This window comes from Phoca vitulina, unplaced genomic scaffold (genome assembly GCF_004348235.1).
Source record: "Phoca vitulina isolate PV1807 unplaced genomic scaffold, GSC_HSeal_1.0 scaffold15, whole genome shotgun sequence".
Lineage (NCBI taxonomy): Eukaryota > Metazoa > Chordata > Mammalia > Carnivora > Phocidae > Phoca > Phoca vitulina.
Window position 1 is genome coordinate 20,101,697 of NW_022589718.1, and position 22,079 is coordinate 20,123,775.

Sequence of the window (22,079 nt, forward strand, 5' to 3'; positions counted from 1 at the left end):
ACAGAACTCCTGGGGTCTCCTAAGGAAAGGAAGCACCAGAGTCTGCACCCACATCCAGCATTCAGGGCCCAAAGGAGAGAGATGAACAGGGCAAGCCTACCAGCCTGGGGGAGAAGCCGCCGGAGCAGAGAATGGCTCTCCCCCAGTCTCCAGGCTCCCTCTCCCTTTCCTCTTTCTGGAGTCTGAGGACTTGGCTTCCTGTGAATCCTGGAGGACTTGGTAAGACTTCCTGGGTTATTTCTACCTCTGATAATCAAGTATCATGTGGTTTTCAGTCTGAATTAATAAAGTATCTTACTGTAGTATTTAAAAGAAAGTACTCTGGTTGCCTTTCTATAACAGATGACACCAGACTGCATCTTTGTTAAAGTATCATATTTAATCTTAATGCTCGTAAAATTCTTTAAGATAAAATGAAAGAAAACATCATATACAACATATGTGTATGTCATTTCTGAAAACATAATATTTTAAAATCTATCAATCTAGCCATCCACTTTTCTACAGTCTTTAATGGTGATATTCAGGCTACACAGCATACAGACAATCTGGCTTCTAACTGCCCACCCATCACATTCCCACATCACTAGTCAGAAAGTGGCTAGGTGACAAGGGGGGACGTGAGCAGACACCAAACTTGAGGCCGTTACAATAATGAAAAACTAAAAGTCAAGGCAGACTTCATTTTTCCTAAAGGGTTCTTCCATTACAAGCAGAACAGGTCAGATGAGCCACAAAATGTGAAGATGGACGACACAAAAATGTGCGTTATTACTTCAGTTTGAAATACACAATCGTTAATGTAGGTCTATTACATTGTACAGTAATCAGCACAGTGATTAGGAGAAGTGGTGCATGTCCCAAAGCTGGGACATGGAAGCTCCCGGGTTGGGGAGCCATCCCTGGGCATCCACAGGCCTGGGTGTGGAGGCCGCTCTGGCTTGAAGCCGCACCCACTCCCTCACTCCCCCACTAGCTAACTGCTGAGAATCACAATCAGGCCAATCCAGGACTACTTTTCCAGAAAAGCCAATGGTAAAGAAGGAAGCACAATTATGGCAGATTCCTTTCAACTTCTCCCTTTTGAGCAGAGGGATAACGAAGGAAGGGTAATAAGAACAGCAACACTATGATTTACTGAGCAACTAGCAAGTGCCAGGTATTGTACTAAGTGTGGTCCATGCACTATTTCTAACCCTAGCTGAAAGGTAGACGTGATTATCCCATTTTACAAATGATAAAATAGAAGTGCATGAAGAGTAAACCAATTGCCCATGGACTCACAGCTAGAGAGCGGCAGACCCAGATTTAAACCAGAAGTATCTGATGCCACATCCATTTCCCCAAGCCCCTCCTGTGCTCTACTTCCGCAGTCCAGAACTAATATTGTAAATAAGGAAAGGCATCATGGCTGAAAGCCTATCTTCTGTTTTCCCTAAAATTTCAATTAGAGAGTTACATAGTTAACAAGTAAAAAGCTCTGGCTAAAGCTAAGGCATTGATAATTCACTATAGCGCCGTCTGGTTGGCCAGTGAACCCTATTCACTCCATCTTGTCTGGAGGAGCCAACCCCCATGGTACGGCGGTCATTACAGCCTGGAGAGCCTGTTTCCCCAAATGGTCCCAGGACTAGCTGGACAGTCTTGAAATGAGTATCGGCATGTTTTCCATCCTAAGGTGTAATGCCATCCCGCAGCACCATCAGGAGAACCATTTAAGAAATCAAGTTCCACTTCTCCTAGCCAGCCATGCATTAATTATAGAAACATCTACCCTATTAGAAATTCTGAATGGTTTTATTTATGGTAGGTGTCTCTGTGTTGCTAAGCAAGATGTTTTAAGTTTGAAGCCAGAGGTCCAGGATAATGAATGATCCCACCTATAAGTGCATGTGTGAGAGAAAAAAAAAAGCGTGTATCTCGGTGGTTGTTAATAATAAACAGTAATGGATAAACAAATCCATAAGAGAGACTTCAGAGATTTAATTCTTGCTCCCACTGAATGCTCACCTCACATCTGCGACTTCATTTTCCCCTGTGGAAGTAGTGGGAGCGACAGAATATACAAGGAAGGTGGGCTACATGATTATTGTTGCAAAGTTATCTTGACAAAGAAGAAAGAGTGAAGCAATAAAACATTCCTCAGGCCGTTTCGAATCTCTTTAGAAGAAAAAGCATTTGATTTTTCCAACTTAAAAAGAAGCACTTCTAATACCGTATTGTCTATTTGAATGTTGCTAAGAGAATAGATCTTAAAAGTTCTCCTCGCAAGAAAAAAAATTTGCAACGATATGAGGGGATGGATGTTAACTAGACCTATTGTGGTGATCATTTTACAACAGGAACATATACCAAGTCATTATGTTGTGTATCTTAAGCTAACACAATGTTACATGTCAATTATGTCTCAAGAAAACTGGAAAAATAAAATCATATTGTAAAATGTTACATAATAAACTTGTCTGCATAAAAAATTAAAAATAAAAAAAAAAACTTTTTTCCTACTGACATACAGTTGTTTAAACAAATAATAAGGGGTAGTCATGAGGCTTCAGGAGTTTTCTAATATAGCCATTTGATAGAATAATCAGGAACACTGATCCTTCTCCCAAAAGGCAGATTTAAACTGTTTAAAACTATAAAACCAACGCAAGTCTTTTCCCAGGACCATTTTATTCAGAGGTCAGATATTGGAGAAGAACTAAGGGCAAAAATCACAAAGCATAGTCCAAGAAAATATATGACATGCAACCAGAAGAAATACTTGGACATTCTGCCCTTCATAAAACCCCTATCTTTGATATAACAGAGACAAATACTAGTGAGACTGTATAAAAATAATCCTATTTCCAAGCTGCCTAAAAATGTATCCTGCTGTGAAACTAAATTGTTTTTGAAAACAGAGTTAATATAGTCGGATATAATACAAAGCAAGGTACCTATGACAGAATCCCATGAAAATTAGCCAGCTGCCATCCATCAGCTTTTAATTAAGCCCTTTTAATTTGTTAATTAATGTTATTGATTTGTTGAGTGGCTACTCTGTACGAGTACCCAGACTATTCATCAAAAGGCTTCTAACTAGTAACACTGCCTGCAGATTATCTGACTCCACCTCTGTGAGGAATTTTCCAGGAGCAAGAGAGAAAAATCTCAACATCATATTGCTTAAGACAAAAGGGATCTTACTGAAGTATGCATCCATAAACATCTGTGGTGGGGCTGGCTTCAGACTGGCCAGAGGTTCAAAACACCCAGCTGCTCGCCCTCATCTCTCTGTGTTCCCCCTCCGCTGGCTCTTGGCTCTCTGCTTATGGCAGCTCTGGCAGCCCAGCCACACCTTCCACCATTCCCATGGCCGGTGTAGAAAAGCACCAAAGGCCCAAGCAAACACTCAGTGCCTTTCACTGGGTCACATGCTTATCCTTAAACCAGCGATGACTTGATGGCCGGACTTGAGGTGCAAGACACACCACAAACACAGGGACTGAGAACCGAGCAGGCATGCCCCCGAGAGGGAGTGGTGAGAGCAGATGGTGACCAGCCAAGGCCAGCGCACGCCCACCACACGAACTATTCCCAGGGCTGTCGCCCAAGCACTCATCCCACCACACACTCCTGTCATGTCATTCCATATTCAAAACTCCAGGGGCTCCCTGCTGCTGCTGGGCTTTCCACAACCTGTCCCCCCTACCTTTTCAGCAGGTTCCCTTTTTCATACCCCAAACTACTGCCAGTATCCTATGCCAGATGCCACTGATTATTCTCTGAAGATACATTGATCTACCAGAGTCTATGCATGTGAAGATAATCCTTCATCCCATTTCTTCCTCTACCACCTAGCTGGTGGAGCTCTCATCTTCAACCTTACTTCCCCAAGCACCAACTCCTCTCTGGACAGAACTAGTTTCAACCAGCTTAACTGAAGTAAGAGGGTTCAAATTTGAAAAGATGAAAACCCAGTTTGAAACAGACTCGTAATCCAAGGGGTTTAGACAGATCCATGGGTACATATTGATAGAAAAGTTCATCACAGTAATCTTGATCTAATTTCCAAAAGTAAGGGGGTAAAGGATAAATGTGTCTACCCAGACTATTTTGTTATGGTAGTTGCACAAAAGGACACTGAAAATGAATAAAGATTCTGGAATCATATGCACATTAGAAGGATATTTATTTGGTGCGTCAGCTTCCAAAGTGAAATATCTACATATTTCCCCAATTTGCTGGAAGATTTAAGTCCTTTCTCCACATGGGAAATTGGGTACTTGATAGACCTATTTATACAGATTTTTAGACCACCTACAAATCTCTGAATAATTCCAACAAATAATGTTATACTCTGGGGAAAACATAAGCTTTGCAAAATTTGCTTTTAAAAGATTAAAAAAATCAGTCAAATTTCCTCTATAGATAATGATATTTTTACCCAGCTTAGGTCAAGGTAAAGGAAACATCTTGATGATTTCGGATAGCCTTGAATGCCTATAAATGGGCAGGTTGTTAAGTTCCATCTACCTATACAATCGTTAAAACAGTAGATCTGGCTGAAATTTAACTAAGCTTAAAAAAAAATTCCCCGAGAGGGATAATAAAGCTAAAATAGTTAGAGACATGGAGCCATAGCTCCTTAGCTGCTAGGAATTCTTGGAAAAAGCAGAGACAAGAAAAGGGGAGACCATTTTTGCTCAGGGGAAACTACAAACGTTATGCCAGCCAAGTCTCATAAATAAAAAGTCAGGCACTTGAGAGTTTTGTACAGGGTCCATATAATTTATTTTGGTAGGATGACCCTGGATGTGTAGGCTTAAAAGAACATGTGCTGTTGAATAAGAGGACAGTCCCAGGATTTATTTCAACACCACCTTAAAATAACCTCCACCAAAAATACCATTTTCAACAAACTCAAATAAGAGAAAAAGAGGAAGAAAGATGTTACGAGGAAAGTAAATGGAGAACAGATGCTAGGCCCATTGTAACTCAAAGAATAAATGTATGGAGTAATCTATTAAAGATCATTGGTTTAAAAACAATAATCATGTTAAAAAAAAATAAAAGTCTCAGGAGACTGAGTCCTTCCCATGAAGCACTATAGAAAGTGAAGGGCTTATTTTGATGGTGATTTTCCTCCAAAAGTATTTCCAAAATTCTAAAATGCTTCTGAAGTTGACGTATTTTTGACAAAGGCACTATTAGAAAAGCATAGACCGTTTACTTATATAGCTCTATGGGAAAACATTTTTCCAAGGGCAAGTTGTGCCAGTTGGAACTTAATGCTGGTCCAAAGAGAGGAGACAGCCAGTCATGGAGAGAACCAAGTCGTACACACCCCTCCCACCATCTTCTGGCAAGTATCAGGGCCAGAGGACAGAAGGGTACAGCCGTCGACCCAGGGCAAGGCCACGTTCCAGCTCATTTACACATTCGCATGCCTCACCCAGGGCTCCCAGCCCCCGAGGACAGACCCATAATCCACACCACATTCTTCTCCTTCTCCTCCCTCTGGAAGCCATCGCTGCCATTCTGAGAAATAAGGATAAAGCAGAATGCTTTGCAGACACCAAGATGTGGTAGCCTCTTCTGGGCTCAAGAAGAAAGGCTGCACTGCTCTCCTATCACAATGAGGTGAGCCTACCAAGGACAGTGAGGACCCACTCACCCAGCACTGCGTGACCCCTCCAGCTGGACACCCAAGACCTGCCTCCATAAGCCCACCTTCCCTTGACCACTCCACGGCACAGCGACCACCCTCTATCCTGTGGATGGCTGGGACCCCTCTGGTCATTGCTATTTACTTCGCATTTACTCTGCGCTGCCTGCTCTTTTCACCGGACAACTTGCATTGTTTCTGCAAATGCATATCCTCAAGGCAGGCATGGATTCTTTCATTCCCACTATCCTCTGCAGCACCATGAGCAACGCCAGGTCCACACTTACATTAGAACTGTGGGAAGAAAGGAGGAGGCACAGTCTGCGGCTTATTGGCTTCCTGAAATGAGAGACCACAGAAGTGATCTCAGAGCAACATCACAACCCATGACTGTAGGACCCGAAGGGCAGGCACTGTGCCCTTTTCACCTTTCCATCCTGATTCCAAGCACGGGTATGTGCTAACATATTTTCCAGTGAATCAAAATTAACAACGTTATCATAAAAACGAAGTATGTGAGGGCTTGTAGGTAGAATCCGGCAAGATTAACTAGGAATGTTTTATTACTGAATTTGAATGTTCAGACAAGAAGGTAAGAAATGTTCAAGCGTGGAAGATGTTGCAAGTACAAAACAAGAAACAGAGATGGGAAAAAAAAAAAAAAAAAAACCCTTCACTTGTGAAAGGGAAAACTAAGTGCCATGCAAACAACTTAGAACTAATAAGACTTTTGACTTTTTTCCACAGCTGGGAGACGGTATGCTGCTGTCGTTGAGAAATCAGTCTTTAAAAGTTGCTGTGAACACAAGCCCGCGGGTAAAAATAAAAGCTACACCATTAAACGAGATTTGAGATTTTTTTTAAATCCACTAGTCGTGACACAAGGTGAAGGTTACCCCACTGGTGCAGAATCTGAGAAGTTTCAAGAAAGGTAGTTTGCCTCTGCTTTAGGTCATAAGTTCCCTACGTGACTACGGTATATGAATACATAGCTCTTCATAACATCCTTCTTTGTCGAGTTGAGACTAATCAAGACACAAGTGTCCTGTCAGTTTGCAGGTACGCTGCGGAGCTGGGCGTCCAGTTACTATGCAAGATGTTTTTATCATGCTGTCATTTGTAACATGCTTTGTGAAAATCCGTGGGATTACAGCTTTGGTTACACTGTTATAAATTTAAAGCCTGATTTTCCTTGCAAAACTAAAATCTGTGAGGTTGGTACCAAGTCCGGGTACATTTTTTACTGGAAGCCATCCTTCTATTTTCTTGTAAAGTACTTTTGAATTAACGAAATATTAGCATAACTGTGTAAACAAATAAGAATAAAAATGGTAAGGAACAAGGCTGTTGAAAGGTAGTGAAGCTTGGACACAAGATCACATTAAGCCATTCCCTTCATGCATTCATTCATTCAATGACTATTCATTGTGCATCTCTACTCTGTGCCAGGCACAGAGTGCTCTGGGCACTGGGGATACAGCAGTAACAAGACAAAGGCACTGCGAACATGGAGCTTGCATTCAGTTTGGGAATGAGTGGGCAGGAAACAGGTAATAAGCAAAATAAATACACGTATGCATGCCAGAAGATGCTAGGGAGGAGAGTCAAACAGGGTAAGCAGCTGGGTATAGAGAGGCACCAGCCAGTCCAGGAAAGTCCCCTCGAATCAAATGGTGGGATATTTCAGTTGAGAACCAAAGTAAGTAAGAGAGCTGGCTGTAAGGAAATCTGGAGAAAGAGCATTCCAGGCAAAAGGAACCACAAGTGAAGGCCATGAGCTGGAACAGCTTGGACATGCTCAAGGGTCTACAAGGAGTTGATGTTTGGACCAGAGTCTGTGAGGGGTGAAGAGCAGGAGAGGAGGGGCCCCAAGTGGCCAGGGTGATCTGTGGCATCTTCCAGGACAATGTGGGGACTCTGGCTTTCACTCTGAGTGAAGTGGGAAACAACCAGGGGGTCTCCAGGGGAAGGGTAACAGGATTTGGCAAATCTAAAAAAATGGAAGATTTTCTAAGGTCTTGGCTTACAGTGATTATATGACTATACACATGTGTTTAAAGAATATGGCAATATTTTTCAATTTAATTCTTTCCTACAATGTAAGTTCCATGAAACTAGGGACCCTGTCTGTCTAGTTCACCACTGGATTTCCAGGGGCCTAAAACAGTACCTGGCCTCCAGGAAGCATTTGAGAAATATTTGATGAAGGTACACGTGAACGATTAAATGCACGAATAGGGTCTTTGAATCTATCCACTTAGCTCAAGAAGGCAGAATCCCTTTCTCCAACCTCCACTCCCCAAACTGGTTGAACAGTTCACTTCGACGTGTAAGTACTGTGTAAGTGCACCTGGAATGTTCTAAATGACTTTTATGTTGCTACATGCCCTAGGGGATGATTTTCTTTCATAGCTTGGCAATAAATTTATTTCCCCGGGAATCTGTGATAAGCAGTGTTTTAACAAATGAAAAAAGAGGAGAAAAGTAAACACACAATTTTTATAAAGTTGTCATAGCCTGCCACAAAACTTTAAGTGGTGGTTATTTTTAAACTATTTTAAATGGCTGTGGGAGGAAGGGTTCGGTTTATATCCTGGGAAGTACTTTTACTCCCAAAGGCTTCAACTTAGCTGTCCACCAGGGGAAAGGGCACTAAAAAAAAAAAAAAAGTTTAGACTGTTCCTGGCGTAAGAAATATGGTACAAAGTGAGCTGCTTGGACTCTGAGTGCAACACAAGAATACAAAACTGAACCATCACACGGGACAAAGTCATGGAATCCTGAGTGTTTGGTCAAATGGTTTAATTTCATGTATACTTCACAGCTTGTCCCATTCAGAAAAGCCAATAAAAATAAGCTTTAAATAAGGATGAGAAAAATATATGTACATCTGCTCTGTGAAAACAAACATTCCAGACACGGTTTTTCTGGTGGGGATAGGACAGAAGTGATAACCAAACAGAATCAGTTAATGATGAAAGTTCAAGGACAAATACTGAAATTTACTAATAACTAAATAAAGCACACATATACAACGTGACAGTTTCAGGTCTGTCATTCCTCACAAGATTTCCAAAGTTTCAAGGTATATAATGCCTCCATTATATCCCTTTTGAAAACTTTAATGTTATCATGTTACTCTCGTCCACGAACAAAAATCAAAGTGTGTCTCTCTGCATGGAACTGGAAAACACCGCAGGGTGACGTCACCGAGGCCTTTTCTCGAGGAACATCGGCCACTGCAGAGGCTTCCTGAACAAAACTCGACACCTTCCCTAAAATCCATGCTGATCCACATTCATCCATGTTGGGTAAGTCAATGTTTTTATGAAAGAAAAATATGCTCTCAAGTATGGGTGTGAAGTTGAGTAGGGTTAGAGGAAGGCAGCCTTTCCAGAGCACCTTCAGAGGAGACAAGGTCGCCCATTGTACAGCGGGGAAGTGAATGAGTGAGTCAAACGAAATGCTTGGATTAAGAAAATGTTTTCTGTTATCAAATTTCATAGAAGTTCTTTCAGCATACAAACCTGGGGCCACCTCTTTGTGCAATAAAGATGATAATAAAAATAACAAAGCAGCTGTAATGTGCTGAATGCCAAGTTTTTATGTGCTTTAAATGTATTCTCCGGTTGGGTCTCCTAACTAGGTATAGATGAGGACAGCAAGGCTTTGAGAGACCTCAGGTGACTCATTCAAGATCCTGTATCTACTACAATAATCAAGACTGTGTGATACAAGTTAAGGATGGACATGAAGATCAGAGGAATACAGCTGAGAGTCCAGTTAAGAAACTCATGCATCTATGGTCTATGCAAAATCAATTTGCTAGGGAACTGATTTTCCCCAAGGGTGCCAAGACAATTAAGAAAAGACTTTTCGATAAATGGGACCACTGGAATTCCACATGAAGACAATGAATTTAGACCTCTAATTCACACCAAATATAAAAATTAACTCAAAATGGATCAAAGACCTAAAAGTGTAAATCTTTGTAACCTTGGATTTGGCAATGTTTTCTTAGATAAGACACCTAAAGTACAAACAACCAAAGAAAAATAGACAAACTTCTATTCATCAAAATTAGAAATGTTGAGCTTCAAAGAATAAGAAAGTGAGAAAAGCAACCCATGGAACAGAAGCAAACATTTGCAACTCATATATCTAATAAGGATCTGGTATCTAGAATGTATAAAGGTCTAGAATCCAGAATATATAAAGAAAACTCAACAATAAAAAGATAATCAATTTAAAATAAACAAAAGGCTTAGAACATAACATAGGAGAAAATCTCAATGATCTAGGATTTGGAAATAACTTTTTAAATACAACACCAAAGGCATAATCTATTAAAAAAGAACTGATAAGCTAGACTTAATTAAAATTAAAAACTTCTCTGTGAAAGACACTGCCAAGAAAATGAAAAGCAAAGCCACAGACTGGGAGAAAATAGTTGCAAAAGACATTTCTCATAAAAAAAACCACCTGGTTTAAAAAAATGGGCCAAAGACTTTAACAGACACCTCACCAAAGGTACACTGATGGCAAATAAGCACATGGAAAAATGCTCCTCATCATGTATCATCAGGGAATTACAAATTAAAACAGCAATGAGATACTACTACACACCTATCAGAATGACCAAACTCCAAAACTCTGACACCAAATGCTTGTGGATGAGGTTGTGGAGCTTCAGAAACTCTCATTCATTGCTGATGGGAATGTAAAATGGTACAGCCAGTTTGGACAACAGTTGGGTGATTTCTTACAAAACTAGACATCATCTTGCCATACAATCCAGCCACGCACACTTTGGCATTTACCCAAAGGAACTGAAAACTCATGCCTCCACAAAAACATGTTACAGCGATGTTTATAGCAGCTTTATTCACAATTACCAAAACTTGGGAGCAACTAAGATGTCCTTCAGTTGGTGAATGGATAAAGGTGGTACATCCGGACAAAGGAATATTATTTAGCATTAAAAAGAAAGGAGCTATCAAGCAATGAAAAGATATGGAGAAAACTTGAATGTGTATTACAAAGTGAAAGAAGCTAATCTGAAAAGCCTACGTAATATGATTCCAACTATATGATATTCTGGAAAAAGGCAAAACTCTGGAGACACTAAAAAGATCAGTGGTTGCCAGTGGTTGGGGGAGAGGGGGGAAGAGGGATAAACAGGTGGAACACAGGATTTTGAGGGCAATGAAACCATTCTATATGATACTATAATGATGGATACATGTCATTATAAATGTGTTCAAACCCATAAAATGTACAACAGCAAGATGAACCCTAATGTAAACCATGGACTCTGGGTGATAATGATGTGTCAGTGTCGGTTCATCATTAGTAACAAATGTACCACACTGATGCAGATGTTGATAATGGGGAAAAGCATATATGTATCAGGGCAGGAGGAATATGGGAATTCTCTATACCTTGTGCTCAATACTTCTGTGAACTTAAAACTGCTTTAAAAAACCAAAAGGTACTTAAAAAAATAAGCAAAGTGTTTGAATAGATATTTCTCCAAAGAAGATATACAAATAGCCCACACGCACATAAAAAGGTGTTCGACATCACTTACCATCAGGGAAATGAAAAGCATCACAATGAGATCTCACTTCACACCCATCAGGATAGTTATAATCAGAAAGACACAGACAATAACAAGTGTTGGCCAGAATATGGAGAAATCAGAACCCTCATACATTGCTGTTGGGCCTATAAAATGGTGCAGCCGCTTTGGAAAACAATATTAGTTTCTCAAAAGGTTAAACATATAGTTACCATATGACCCCAATATTTCAATCCTGGGCATATACTCAAGAGAACTGAAAACATATGTTCCCATGAAAAAACTCGTACATAAGTGTTCACAGTAGCTTTATTCACAAAAAACAAAATGGGGAAGCAACCCAGTATCTATCAACTGATGAATGCATAAACAAATGCGGGTGTTGGGTGTATCCATACAATGGGATATCATCCAGCTATGAAAAGGAACATAGTACTAATTTATGCTACAATATAGATGAAACTTGCAAATGAAATGAACAAAGCCAGTCACAACGGACCACATACTGTATGACTCCATTTACAAAGAACGTCCAGAACAGGTAAACATACAGAGACAGAAAGCAGATTTGTGGTTGCCAGGAGTGTGGGCAGAGACACATGAGGACTGCCTGCTAACGAGTATGAAGTTTCTCTTGAGGGCGGTGAAAATGTTGTGAAATTAGATAGTAATGATTCCACAAAAAGCAACAAAATGCACTGCAACTGTACATTTTAAAAGAGTGAATTTTATGGTATGCAAATTATTTCTCATCTTTAAAATTATGCCAAAAGTAAAAAAAATAAAATGTATCCATAAGTAAGTGGCAGAACCAGAATTTAAACCGTGGACACCTGACTTCAGAGCCACACTGCCTCTCACTATCAGGCTAATAATTGATGTACATTTGCCAAATTAAGGATAGCAGGAATTCCTTCCTTCCTTCCATCCTTCCATCCTTCCTCCCTCCCTCCCTTCCCCCTTCCTTCCTTCCTCCCTCCCTCCCCCCTTTCCTTCCTTCCTTCCTTCCTCCCTCCCTCCTTCCCTCTCTCTCTTCCTCCCTCCCTCCTCCCTTTCCTTCCTTCCTTCCTCCCTCCCTCCTTCCCCCCTCCTTCCTTCTCTATCCCCCTCCTCTCCCTTCCTCCTTCCCTCCTCCCTCCCTCCCTCCTTTCCTTCCCTCCTTCCTTCAACAAATTCACTCAGTTAATAAATACTTATTGAGCAAACGGTATGTGGCAGGCAATGTATTTGTCGGCTTTTTTCTTTATTGTGGTGCATTCTGATAGGTACACACGACATAAAATTTACCATTTTAACCATTTTTAAGTGTGCCATTTGGTGGCATTAAGTGCATTCTTAGTATATAACCATTTCCACACATTTTCATCTCCTGAAACTCTGTAATTGTTAAGCAGTAACTCTCACTTCCCTTACCCCCAACCCCTGGTAACTTCTACTTCTATCTCTAAGAATTTCTTCATTCTAGACACCTCATATTAAATGGAATTATACAGTATTTGTCCTTTTTTGTCTGCCTTATTTTACTCAGCAAAACATCTTAACGGTTCATCCATTTTGTACTATGTATCAGAACATCATTCTTTTTATGGCTGAATAATATTCCACTATATGTATCCCCCACACTCTATTCACCCATTCATCTGTTCCTGAATACATGGATTGTCTCCACTCTTTGGCTATTGTGAATAATGCAGTGATGAACATGGGCATACAAGTCTCTGTTTGTTTTCCTGTTTTTAATTATTTTAGGTGTATAGCTAAAAGTGGAATTGATGGGTGATATGGTAATTCTATGTTTAACTTTTTGAGACACCGCCAACCTGTTTTCCACAGCAGCTGCACCATTTTGCATTCCCACCAGCAATGTCTAAAGGTTCCAATTTCTCCACAACCATGCCAACACTTAATATTTTCATTATTTTTACAATGGCCATCCTAATGGGTATGAAGTATCTCATTGTGGTTTTGATTTGCATTTCCCTAACAGCTAGTGATGTTAAGCATCTTTTCATGTGCTTATTGGTCATTTGTCTATCTTCTTTGGAGAAATGTATATTCAAGTCCTTCACTCATTTTTTAATTGAGCTGCTTGGTTTTTGTTGTTATTGTTAAGTTATAAATGTACTTGTTTAACAGATGCAAATATATGAACCAGAGAAAATAAAGCAAAGCAGGATCTCTCATATTATAAAAGAATCATCCAGCATACCTTTAAATATTACATGCCTCTCATGCTAAGAAATGTATTTGTTTATAGTCCATGTTGGTGGGTGATTGGTGAAGTCAGCAAAGAAGAAAGATTAAGCTATTGAAAGTAAATATATTATTTATGTACATGATATATAATAGACTACTCAACATTAAATAGTCCTTAAAAACAATGGAATCCAGAGGGAACTATGATCAAACACACAAACATACGTGTTAGAAAATCTTCCCAAGTGTATATCTATTGACTGAATTTATTTCATCAGATTACTTTCAAAAAGACTTGAGGCCTTTATAAAATATATATGATAAAAAAGAAATAGTGCTATTAAAAATAAAGCATGTCACTCTTGTATTGTCATTCTGTAGTTCCTTAAGGGAGTACCCAGGTTTTACTAAGGAAATCACCTGTGTGTGTAACAGAACTCTCAAACTGACCCTGGATTCCCTCTCACCCTGCCTCCAATCTTCTTCTTGTAGCTCTTCCAGTCTTGACAATCCATTTTTCAGTGCTGGGGCCAACAACCTTGGTGTTATCTTTGACTCCTCTTTCCCTCTACTCTCATATCTACTCCATCAGTAAATCCTCACCACTCTACTTTTAAATTAGTATATCCAGTTTATTCTTACTCCACTCCTATACCCCCGTCCTCTCTTTCCATTTTTGCTTACCCTCCCACCTCCAACCACTTTACTTTACCCGAGACCCTGCTAAATGTAAGTCAGAGCTCGGATCCCTTCCACAGATCTCCACACCCAGAAGGAAGGTCTGTACATTACCTGTACTGCTCGCTCCTTGTCAAACCTCATTTCCCACTACCCCACTTGCTGACTTTGACCACACTGTCTCTCTGCTATTCCTGAAGATTCTAAGCACAATCACTCAAGGACCTTGGCTCCAAACGTTCCCTCTGCTCTCCTTAGATACGCAGATGGCTTGCTTCCTCACTTTCTTAGGTCTCTGCTCTAATACCATTTTATCAGGAAGGCCGTGGTATCATTATATATAAAATAACAATCCTAACTTACTCCAACCAACATCCCGCTCCCCCTTTATTTCACTATTTTTCTTGTCATTTTCTCCACCACACACATACACGTGCACACACACAGAGTCTGTATCCCCCTAATTAGAAAGCCACCTGGTTCTGTGACACAGTGTGTGTTCTGTACACCCAAGCCCCACACGGGACAACCAGACTTCCCCAACTAAACTTTTGCTGAACCTACAAGAAGTGAGGATCTCAAGAAGTGCAAGTGGTTTTTAAGGAATGCTTAACCACAACTCCTGTGGTCATTTGGTTCAGACAATCCATTCCCACTTGGAAAACTAAAGAAAATATAACTGTCACAGCTCTACTTCTAAGTAGATTGTTTTACTATGACCCATCAGCCTAGTGTTTGAAGTATAAGAGCATATTTGATGACCAAGACTACCCCCAATACTGTTAAATGTTGTGCAATAAAAGAACCTCTAACAATTGGGCAATAATCTGTCTTTAGACAGATCTGAATCAAAACACAATGTAGGGCTTGATTCCTTTGATAAAATCAAGCTGCAAGAATAAGAAAACATGAGGGGAATATTTGATAATACAGAGGTAACCCCTTAACTTGAAGGCAAGAATGCAAGAAAGGACCGCAGAAGTTCCCAGGATTGTGACGGTAAAACCACTGAGAACCCAAACTGCATTCTCTTGCCTGCTCTCAATAGCAAAACACAAGATTGTGTAGTTGTTGAGAGCATAGGCTTTTGAAGCCATAATGTCTGGTTTTGAATCCTCACTCTGCCCCTGATAGCTGGCTGACTTACTTACCTCAGTTTCCTCATCTGTGAAATGGGGCTAATAATATAAATTACCTCATAGCGTAATTTTAGGGCAAATCAATTAATATAGTGCCTAGCACTTAGCAGTACTATTTAAAGATTTCCTTTCATCAGTACTATTACTGTATTGCTACTGTTATAAACAGCCACAAAAAAACATTCCATCTCACCAATAGTCAGAAATATAAATTAATGAGAAGCCATCCTTCACATACCATTTTCAAGAATAATAAAAAGAAAGTTCCTCTGCTACACTGGTTGCAGAAAATTCTAGAGTAAAATCTAGCATAAGTCATCAAAAAGATTTAAAATATATATAATAACCAAGTAGCAGAAAGTGAAATTAAGAAAACAATCCCATTTACATTTGCACCAAAAAGAATGAAATACCTAGGAATACATTTCAGCAAGGAGGTGAAAGACCTGTACTCTGAAAACTTTAATATATAGATGATAGAAACTGAAGATGACCAGAACAACTAGAGAGATATTCCATGCTAATGGATTGGAAGAATGAATATTGTTAAAATGTCCATACTACCCAAAGCAATCTACAGATTCAACGCAATCCCTATAAAATGTCAACAGCATTTTTCACAGACCTAGAATAAACAATCCTAAAATTTGTACAGAACTGTAAAAGACCCTAAATAGCCAAAGCAATCTTGAGAAAGAACAAAGCTGGAGGTATTATAATACCAGATTCCAAGATATACTACAAAGCTACAGCAATCAAAACAGTATACTACTGGGACAAAGAGAGACACATAGATCAACAGAATGGGATAGAGAAGCCAGAAATAAGCCCATGCTTATATGGTCAGTTAATCTATGACAAAGGAAGCAAGAACAAACAATAGGGAAAAGAGAGGCTCTCAATAAATGGTGCTAGGGAAACTGGACAGGTATATGCAAAAGAATGAAACTGGACCACTTTCCTATACCGTACTCAAAAATAAAATCAAAATGGATTAAAGAGGTAAGTGTGAGACCTGAGACCATAAAACTACAAAAAGATAACACAGGCAGTAATCTCTTGGACACCGGGCTTACCAACATATTTATGGATATACGGATATGTCTCATCAGGCAAGTAAAACAAAAGAAAAAATAAACTACTGGGACCCCTCCAAACTAAAATCTTCTGCCCAATAAAGGAAACCATTAACAAAACAAAAAGGCAACCTACTGAATAGAAGATATTTGCAAATGATATGTCCAATAAAAGGTCAATATCCAAAATACATAAAGAAATTATACACCTCAATGCCAATAAAGCAAACTATCTGATTTAAAAATGGGCAGAGAACCTTGACATTTTTCTAAAGAAGACATACAGATGGCAAACAGACACACAAGAAGATGCTCAGCATCACTTATCATCAAGAAAATGCAAATCAACACCACAATGAGATATTACTTCACACCAGTCAGAAAGGCTAGCATCAAAAAGATAAGAAATAAGTGTTGACGAGAGTACCCTTGTACACTGTTGGTAAGAATGTAAATTAGTGCAACCTTGGTGGATAATAGTATGAAAGTTTCTCAAGAAATTAAAAATAGAAATACCATACGATCTGGTAATTCCACTCTTGGGTATTTACCCTAGAAAAATGAATACACTAATTTGAAAAGATGTACACACCCCAACGTTCACTGCAGCATTATTTACAATGGGCAAGATATGGAAGCAACCCAAGTATCCAGCAATAGATGAATGGACAAAGAAGATGTGAAGATGTGGTGTGTACATACACATACACACACACACACACACACACACACACATATATATATGGTGGAATATTACTCAGTCATAAAGAAGAATGAAATCTTATCATTTGCAATGACATGAATGGACCTAGGAGGTATTATGCTAAGTGAAATAAGTCAGACACAAAGACAAATACCATATGATTTCATTTACATGTGGAATCTAAAAAACAAAACAAATGAACAAACAAAAGAGCAGAAACGGACTCATAAATACAGAGAACAAAGTGGTGGTTGCAATAGATGAGGGGAGTGGAGGGATGGGCAAAACAGGTGAAGAGGATTAAGAATTATAAACTTCCAGTTATAAAATAAATAAATTACAGGGATGAAAAGTAGAGCATACGGAATATAGTCAATAATACTCTACTAACATTGTATGGTGACAGACAGTGACTTAAAATGGTGAGCATTGAGTAATGTAGAGAATTGTTGAATCACTATGTTGTACACCTGAAACTAATATAACATTGTATGTCAACTATACTTCAATAATAACAATTAAAAATAAATAAATAAAAATATATAGAAAAAGAACCTGACAATATACCTTAGAAATTTAATCTGAGGCAACAGGGATTGCACAACAATTTAAATACACTGATGTTTATCACAGTTCTTTATTATAGGAACAAAAATGGAGACAAATTAAGCATCAAATACTAGGGGATAAATTGTCAAAAACTATGAAGTGTCTGAGATTTTAACCTACTTGCAACATATAAGTTAGCTTCTCACGGTTTCATGGCTGCTGACAGAAGACACTAGACTCCCGGGTCAGAAACAAAGGACTTTATTACTCATTGCACACCTAGAATCATGAGTATCATGTTTCCATCAGCTCTCCATGCCCCCAACCTACCTCCAAGTCTAAGGGGCAAGATGGAGCAGCCTGGATGAATGCTGCACAGAGAGTAGATCTGTGTCACCCATGAGGAAACTCGGAGCTTAGAGTTTAAGAAAAGTCCATCTCATAAGAAGTATGCCAGCAACCCTAACCAACCTCTGCCTCCAAGGAAAAAATAATGTTTATTATCTTGGACGGCAAACAAATTTTCCTTTTGCCCCTGAGGGAGAAACTATTTCTATCTTCCAAGGCCATTTGCAATAAAATCATCCTTGAGAAGGTAGTTCAGAGCAAAAGCGCAGAAACATTTAAGAGCCACGGAGAATCGCCTCCCAACATGAAATAATTTACGATGTATCCAACGTGAGATGCTGTAGTTATGACCGCTTTTCATAAGAATGTTTAATAAAATGAGAAAAAATATTTATAGTGTATTATGACATATAAAAAACCAGGTCTCATCCCCCCAAATTATATACACACACAAAGAAAGAAAATGAACTTAACTTTTTATATTATTTTTCTATTTATATGTAAAGAAAGGGCTGATAATCTATACCAAGTTAACAGCAGTTTTTCCTGGGTTTTGAGATATGCATGATTTTTATTTTCTTTCTGCTCTTTTGAACTAAATTTTCTGTGATATACTTTTATAAGCAGAAAAAAAGTCTTTTCAAAAAATATAATAAATATGACTGACACCTAAAGTACAAGTGATAAAAGAAAAAAATGCATAAGTTAGACTTCATCAAAATTAAAAACCTTTATGCTTCAAAGGATGCCATCAAGACTACGAAAAGAAAACTGACAGAATGGGAGGAGACATTTGCAAGTCATATATCTAGTTAGGGACCTGTATCCAGAATATACAAAGAACTTTTTTGCAACTAAATAAGTAAATAAATAAAAAGACAAATAATGTAACTTAAAAATGATTAAAGGATTTAAACAGATGGTTCTCCAAAGAAGATAAAACCAATGGTCACTAAGCACATGAAAAGACAGGCAACATAATTAGTCATTAGGGAAATGCAAACCAAAACCATGATAAATACCACTTTGCACCCACTAAGATGAATAAAAGAAAAAAGACAGTAATAAGTGCTGACAAGGATATGGAAAAACTGGAATCCTCATACATTGTTGGTGGAACTTTGAAACAGTACAGCGACTTCATTACAGTTCCTCAAAATGTTAAACCTAGGGTTGCCATATGATTCAGCAATTCCACTCTTAGAGAAGTGAGATTCCACCCAGGAGAAAGAAAAACATATGCCCACACAAAAACTTGTATACAAAAGTTCACAGGAGCATTATTCATAATAGCCCAACAATGGAAACAAGACAAATATCCATCAATTGATAAGTAGATAAACAAAATCTGGTCTATCCATAGAATGGATAGAAAGTAATGAAGTACTGATACATGCTACAACGGGGATGAATCTTGAAAACATTATGCTAAGTGAAAAAAGCAAGCCACATGTTGTAGGACTCAATTTATATGAAATGTCCAGAAAAAGCTAATACACAGAGACAGAAAGTGCATTAATGGTTGATGGTTAAGCAGGAGGGAGAAATGGGAGTGATCGTTACTAAGTATGGGTTTCTTTTTGGAGTGATGACATGTTCTGGAATTAGATAATTGTGTTGGTGAATATACAAAAAAGGACAGAATTATATACTTTAAAAGAATTAATTTTATAGTATGTGAATTCTGAATAAAGTTATTAAATATATATGTAAATATATATATACACACATACCATCCACATAATAAAATCACCAATTATTAAAATGAAAACAGATATAAGTAGGTAATATAGAGAAGTAACAAAATGTCAAAAAACATGTTTGAAAAGGTTTCAACATCACTAGTAAAAAAAAAAAACACAATGAAAGAATGAAGTACCATCCTCCTTCTTTAAATTAGCAAATATTTTTATTTTTATTTTTTTAGGCTTTCTTTGCCTTTATTTTTTGTATTAACAACATATATTATTGGTTTCAGATGTATAGGTCTGTGATTCATAATACCCAGTAGCAAATATTTTTTTAAATAATAAGCAATGGCACAGTGAGAAGGACACTATACCTAAAATCAATTTCTAAAAATTGATGTTTTTGTAAAGTCATTTGGCAATATATATCAATCATTCATCTTCTGTGACACAGTAATTCTATCTAGGGTTCTATCCTAAGGGAGTAATCACATATGCAGATAATAATTAATAAACAAGATTTTCATCATAACATTATTGTAATAGCCTTATGGGGAAATGGTTAATGTGATAATGATATTTCTGTATTATAAAACATCACATAGTCTTCTAAAAGCATGTTTTCAAAGACCACAATACAGTAAGTTAAAGAAAGCATACTACAAAATTGAGCTGGGTGATCCTTAATTTCTAAACAAACAAATAAAAAGGTTGAGTATTCATGCAATGAAAAAAATGGCAGAAGGAAATATATTCAAATATTAACAGTGGTTAATTTCTATATCAACTCTAATATAGAATCAAAAATAATACTTTTATAACCTGAAAATTATTATTTGTTAAATGAAATTGAAAGAAGAGATAACATTTAGTGCTAATGATATACTGGTAGTGAATGACACAGAAAAAGAATCTTCTCAGGAGTCTATTGAGCTCTCTCAATCACAGAGAACACTTGCAAATCAGATCACTATTTTCAAATGGGGGACATGAAATTTTGTAATTATAAGTTGGTAAGTTTGACATTAATTCAAGGCAAGATTCTAAAATTGCTTCTTTAATGGAATTTTGTATGAACCTAGAAAAGGAAACCATCAGTCTGCAGAAATATTGTGGATTCACTCAGTCATCATCACAGACAACTTCATTTTTTTCTTCAATAAGCTATCTGGAGAGGTGATAAAGGACAAGTTTCTCAAATGGTAGACGGCACCAAACTGAAAGAACAAGTTAATCTGCTATCAGGATTGAGATCCTGGGAGACGGGGGCAAAGTAACTTTGGTTACTAGGAAGTCACATCCACCTAACCTAGTTTCTTTCTTGGATGAGATCATGGATGAGGTAACAGGAGGTTAGCTTGTTAAAATGCCAATGGTACAGGGCGCCTGGGTGGCTCAGTTGGTTAAGCGACTGCCTTCGGCTCAGGTCACGATCCTGGAGTCCCTGGATCGAGTCCCGCATCGGGCTCCCTGCTCGGCAGGGAGTCTGTTTCTCCCTCTGACCCTCCCCCCTCTCTCTCGTTCTCTCTCTCTCAAATAAATAAATAAAATCTTTAAAAAAAAAAAAATGCCAATGGTACAAACCAAGAGGGGCAGAAGTGTACCAGATCAAAAGACAGAATAAGCGATTAAGCAATAAACCAAATCCAATGAGACTACATTCAACAAAGATAAGGGTAAGACACTAGCACTCAAGGAAAAGGCAGGGCAGGCTTGACTGCACAGCACAATGTGGGGAGCTAACTTAAGGGTTCTCTTCCACACTCAGTTCACCAAAAGGCCACTGAGATGTGGCTCTGTGGAACACACCATTTAAAAATCATTATTAAATTTTACTCTTCCTCAATTCAACAAAACCTGCAGTAATCATATTTTTGTAACTCACTGAGTAAAACATCCAGGATGGTAAAGGGACTTAAACGAAGCCAGTGGTTGGTTACCAGAACAGGTGGCACTAAGCTAACTACTCAGGTAGGAGGGAAGCATTAGGGGGATGGCAACATCAAATGAAATACTTGAAGGGCCCTTTCCTGGAAGGAGGGTTGATGTACTGGGCAATCTCCCAATGAACAGAGCTAGACCTAACTGCCAAAAACTAAAGTGAAACAGATTTTTACTAAATATAAAGAAAACTTCCTAATGTTTAGAGCTGTCCATGGTCATTATAGACTGCCAAGGGACACAGTGAGTTCTGTGCATGAGAAGTATGAAACTCGGAGTAGCTGGGGACTTGGCTTCGAGGAAACTCAAACATGAATCTAGAACAGAGAAGAACTACAAAACCCACCAGAAAACAGCTAAAAAAATAGCAATAAATACACACCTATCAATACTTATTTAAAATGTAAATGGACCAAATGCTCCAATCAAAAGACACGGTCTGACTAAATGGATAAAAAAACAAGACCCATATATACGCTGCCTCCAAGAGACTCACTTCAGACCTAAAGACACACACAGACTGAAAGTGA

The 22,079-nt window shown here is 38.5% G+C and overlaps 1 protein-coding gene across 1 annotated transcript in view; it reads right to left on the reverse strand.

Moving 5' to 3' along the window:
• Window positions 1–22,079, reverse strand: part of MTMR7 (myotubularin related protein 7) — a 106,374-nt gene that overhangs the window by 74,137 nt on the left and 10,158 nt on the right. The window lies entirely within an intron of this gene.